The sequence below is a fragment of the Mus musculus genome, chromosome 4, assembly GCF_000001635.26.
Source record: "Mus musculus strain C57BL/6J chromosome 4, GRCm38.p6 C57BL/6J".
NCBI lineage: Eukaryota > Metazoa > Chordata > Mammalia > Rodentia > Muridae > Mus > Mus musculus.
Genome location: NC_000070.6, coordinates 25,024,816 through 25,030,815, shown reverse-complemented (window position 1 = coordinate 25,030,815; position 6,000 = coordinate 25,024,816).

Sequence of the window (6,000 nt, the reverse complement as noted above, 5' to 3'; positions counted from 1 at the left end):
TTTAATCCCAGCACTTGGGAGGCAGAGGCAGGCAGATTTCTGAGTTCGAGGCCAGCCTGGTCTACAAAGTGAGTTCCAGGACAGCCAGGGCTACACAGAGAAACCCTGTCTCGAAAAACCGAAAAAAACAAATATCTTGGGAGCCGGGGAGATGGCCTGTTGAAAGCATTCTTGTTCTTCCAAGGGATCTGAGTTCAGTTCCTAACACACACATTAGATGATTTAAAACCACCTCTAACTCCAGCTTCAGAGGATCTAGTGCCCTCTTCTGGCCTCTTTGGGAACATGTAGAATACATTCTTAAACACAGAGAGAGAGAGAGAGAGAGAGAGAGAGAGAGAGAGAGAGAGAGAGACAGAGAGAGAGAGACAGAGACAGAGACACAGAGAGACAGAGAGACAGAGAGAGACAGAGAGACAGAGAGAGAGACAGAGAGTCAGAGAGAGAGACAGAGAGACAGACAGAGAGACAGAGGTAAAAAGTAAAGGTAAATATTTTTTAAAATTGTTTAGTGTTAAGCCACCAAGTTAGTGGTTATCTGTTGTACCTTTATCAAGGTTTAAAAACTACACCAAAGAAAAGTCATCCAGAGTCAAGGAAAATGCGACCCAAGGAGATTGGTAAATACTGAAGAGGAGCTAGTGGCCTCAAAGACAGAACAGAGCCTGCACCTATGAAGAGGAAGGAGACACTAGCGCATGCTGAAGATGAGTCAAGGGAAGAGCTGACGCTCTCTGCTGCAGTTAGCAGCTCTCAAAATAGCTCACAGTCACCGTTTTAGAAGGTTTGGTGGCAAATGAAGTAGAATCCAGATATGTAAGAGTTGAGAGATATCTAGAAAGTATATATAGTGAAAATCAAAATTGTCTTTCCAGAAATTTGGCACTGATTGGTATGAGAAAAGTAGTCATTGGATAATAAATATGTAAACAAATGTACATGCACGTGCACACACGTGTGTGCACACACACGCATTTACTGAATACTGCCAAGAATTTAGGTTTTATGAAAAAATGAAGCGCATATAGTTGGAAAAGAAGTATAATCTTTATTTAGAAGATTAATCTTTAAGAAAAATATCAAGATATTAAAAATTAGGATAAGGTACAGAATTAATATTGTTTGGGAAAGAAAACATCACAATATATTGTTTTGCAAACCCCATCCCTCAATCTTAAAAGTAAACATTCAAATTTAAGATATTAAGTAATACCTGACAGCTCTATAATACTTTTCATGTATGTATGCGTGTGTGTGTGTGTGTGTGTGTGTGTGTGTGTGTGTGTGTGTGTGTGGTATATTTGCTGGTTATTTCTTTGGATGATAAAAATGATCTAACTTTCTATAAAACATAACACAAATTAATTCAGTCATTCTTTGAATATGATTGGCCAAATTTTATTTACCATTAATGGCCAGAATTGTGAAGCATTAGACTTCAGTGCATAGAGAGACACTGCGAACATAAGAACTCAGATAAGCTCTAATTTCCCTTATTTTTATTCAGAAGAAACAAACATGAGCTGAATTTATTATTGTTGAGAATGTTCCAGAGCAAGAAGTTCTAAGTTCACTAGACTTCAATGAGAATTGAAATGCTCTACTTAGGATTTTTCTCATTAAAACTGAAACAAATTCCCACATATTGGTTTATAGCTCGAAACTCTTTTAAACATTGTGTTTTCATTTCTACCCTTATGGGACCTTCATGACACAAGGTCCAGTGAGTTTGCCTGATGAGTAATGAGAATGTTCTGGAACCATTCCTACACTGAGCTTGTTAGCTGTAACTTAATAATGTATGAATGCCATTAAACGAAATTAAACAATGTTCCCAATTCAATTAGGATGCCCCAATGTCTGCAAACTCCTAGGCACAAAGGAAACAGGTTCCAAGCACAGAGAAAAGAGACTGTGCTTCCAGAATGAGTGAGAAAATCCTGGGACTTAAATAAGCTTCATTAGCTTCACATCTATCAAGCCCTGGCTGTGGAAGAAATTCTGATAAAGAGAAAGGCATGCAAATAGAGGAAAGAGATGGATCAGTGAAAACTGAGGGCCCCTCTAATAGAGGGAAAGCTTGGGATCAGGACGCAGATGCTGGAAAGGAAATAAAGTGGTTTCAACCAAAGATTCACGGAGCCCCAAAATAGCCCATCTCAAAACAGATAGGAAGGGCAATTATGGCTGTAGTATTGGAGATTATGTCTGACTGTAGCCTTCAACCTGAGGTAAAATGCAATCAGTGAGTGGGAAAGCGGCAAATGTGATGTCAAAGAAAATGCATGCCAGAGGGGGCAGAAGGAACCTTACCAGAAATGAAAGCAGGCTGTGTTCTCCTTTTCAGTCTGTTATAGACACCCAAACACACAAAGAGAATAACCAGCTGAGGAGAGGCCTGACTGGAGACTTTTGCCGTAGACTGGGGTTGATTCAACTCCTCAGAAGCCACTTAGTTGATGGTCTAGGGCTCTATCAGGGAGTGTTCTCATCACAGTGACTTGACATAATTATTTCAGAGGATTGAGTACTGATTACTTGGTCCCAGGCCCTTAGACACAATATCACTGTGGCGGCAGCATGGGAGGAGAGTCACATGGTAGACCAACAAACGAGAGCCTGGAAGAGTCAGGGACAAAATACCTGTACCCCAAGACACCTACTTACTCCTGCTAGATCCCACCTCCTATGGCTTTCAGGACCTCCCAAAATAGTGCACCATCTGGCAACCAAATGTTTATCACATGAACCAGTGGGGCACACTTTATACTAAAACCATAACAAGGTCCAACTACATGAGCCAATGTCTGAGGCAGGGCCAGCTGTTAAGAGGTTGAAATCCTAAGGACCTGTTTGACAATTCAAAGCTTTTTCTTAACTTAATGCCTAACATTTCTTCCTAGCCCTTGAGCCTCAAAGAACTGTGGATCAGAACCCTTACAAATTGCTAAGGAATTTGCTCTGAGTTCTAACCCATGGCCCATGATCCTGAAACTTTATTAACTTAAAAGTAAGAAGAAAGGATGGACTATCCAGAGACTGCCGCACCCGTGGATCCATCCCATAATCAGTCTCCAAACGCAGACACAACTGCATACGCCAGCAAGATTTTGCCGAAAGGACCCTGTTATAGCTGTCTCTTGTGAGGCTATGCCAGTGCCTGGCAAACACAGAAGTGGATGCTCACAGTCAGCTATTGGATGGAACACAGGGCCCCCAATGGAGGAGCTAGAGAAAGTACCCAAAGGAGCTGAGGGGTCTGCAACCCTATAGGAGGAACAACAATATGAACTAACCAGTACCCCCAGAACTCGTGTCTCTAGCTGCATATGTAGCAGAAGATGGCCTAGTCGGCCATCATTGGGAAGAGAGGCCCCTTGGTCTTGCAAACTTCATATGCCTCAGAACAGGGGAATGCCAGGGCCAAGAAATGGGAGTGGGTGGGTAGGGGAGCAGGGGGTTGGGTGGGGGGAGGGTATGGGGGGCTTTGAGGATAGCATTTGAAATGTAAATGAAGAAAATATCTAATAAAAATTTGGAGAAAAAAAGTAAACCTGCTAATACATGAAACTCTCATTCTTCCTAAGACCCATCTGAAACAAGCCATGGACAGCAACAGACAAGAAAGCGCATTTAGGAGACACAACAGGAGTCAGCCAAGGAATTTCTTAGACGTTATGATTCCATAAGGCTTTGTTAAAGCTCTTATTTTTAGTAAGTTAAATGATCTGATAAATATAAGAGAGGCAGAAAGACAGACAGAATAGGATGACAGACAACTTAGGGGCCATTCACTGAGCCCAATCTACTTAAGTAGTTTCTTCTGGTTAGCCACATTTCCTGTGGCTCAAGAAGTCTTTGTGGGAGCTGTTGATTAAAGCATGAATGCTCTATAGGACTGTGGAGAAGTACCGAATCAAGTCTAAGACTTCCTTAGGAAGCCTGCAGCAAGGTAGTGCGGCATAATTTGGATAACGGCAGAAAATACAATAAGAATTTAGAACTAGGCATCTGTTCATGGGAATAAAGTGAGTATATAAATGTAATAATAATTAAGAAATGAATTCATGGGCTGGAGAGATGGCTCAGCAGTTAAAAGCAATGCCTGCTCTCCCAGAGGTCCTCAGCTCAATTCCCAGCAACCACATGGTGGCTCACAACCATCTGTAATGAGTATCCAATGCCTTCTTCTGGTGTGTCTGAAGTCAGAGACAGTGTACTCACATACACGAAAGAAAGAAAGAAAGAAAGAAAGAAAGAAAGAAAGAAAGAAAGAAAGAAAGAAAGAAAGAAAGGAAGGAAGGAAGGAAGGAAGGAAGGAAGGAAGGAAGGAAGGAAGGAAGGAAGGAAGAAAGAAAGAAAGAAAGAAAGAAAGAAAGAAAGAAAGAAAGAAAGAAAGAAAGAAAGAAAGAAAGAAAGAAAGAAATGAAGTCAAAAGGTGAGAAAATATTGTCCATGATTCATCACTAATGCAAGGGCCATGAGACAGGAGCAGTGTTCTTTTACATGGGATGCCTGTTTTCAGTTGATCTATATGATCAGTTCTGTAGGACCCTCCACTCGGACATCATGAATCATAATCTCCACCTAGTGTTCATACATCAGAGGTGATTAGTAATATTTATTCAGATTTGAACAAAGTTGGTTCAGGTTAATAGTTGGCTTCCACATACTAGGGAGAGGCAGGCAGGGTTGTCTACAGTTACCATTCTTTAGGGTCATATTTAGCTCATCTCAGTCCTGTAAGCTCCTAGATAGAATACATAGAAGAGGATGTGGGAAAGGGGGAAGTACAGAGCTAGAAGAAAAGAGAAGGAAAAAAACTAAGCCCCCCCTTCAAAAAAAAAAACTCTAGCAGTCACATTGTGGAGTCATCAGATAAGAGGGTATTGTGAACAGGTGGAGAACAATGTTTAAAAACTTGCTGAGTTCCTTGGCCCTGTAAGTGTAATGTACCCACCAATTGCACTTTCATATGGCAACCCATTTCCTCCACTTATATTGCTTATCTCCAGTCCCAGCAATGAGAGTTTTGCTAGCTTCACAGTTAGCACTCTCTGCATACACAATTGTCTTTGTGAGCTAGAGTAATACATCAAATAGATCATAAATGTATCCAGAAAGCCTTGATGTGTTAGATACCCCAACTCTCTTTACCCTGGAACACAACCTTCTCTAGCATCCAGACTTAAGGACACAGACACACATGAGCCAATACTCAGAACACAGGGCAGGTGGTGACAGAAAATTCCTTGTCAGGTCAGAATGATCTAATAGGGCCTGAAATAATTCCATAATTCCTCCTGGATGCTTAGTTGTTTTGAGTCATCAGCTTATTTGACCACTTTGTCCTCTGTTGCTGACACCGTTTTGAGGATGCTGTTGAACCTTGACAAGGGTCTTAACAAAGGAAGTGTTTTGCTCTGGGAGCTGGGTATTCTTGGTTATTGCCTGGTCCTAGTCCAAGTCCACCTCAACACATCCATTTATTCATGTTCCTGCTGTAGGCCGCTCCAGCTCCATAGCATCCAGACCCCTGTGGTAGCCTGTATCCCCTGAACAGTGAGCCAGCACATCAAAACCTTCCTCCCTGAAGCTGCTTTACCACGTGTTCTGGCACAGTAGGGAGAAAGGAAATCAACACTGCGCCTGGTGAAGGGTTTGGCTGGTCCTGAGGGGAAGTTGGTTGATGTGTTCTACAACTCAGCCAGGATACAATGACTGCCGCTCATATTTTACAGTCTGGAATACTGAGTAAATAATAGTGATTGATGAGTGCGCTGAAGAGACGACTCTGTACCTAAAGTGTTTACTGCATAAGCATGCACATCTGAATCCAGATACCCAACAGTCACATGAAAGTGCTGCATGGAGACATGCCACACAGGAAGGTACAGACCTGACACTCAGTGCTGGGTAAGTGGAAAAGGAGCCATGTGGGTTTTGCTAGCTAGCCAGTCTAGCTGACACTGTGAGCCCCAGGTTCATTGGGAGAAGCAG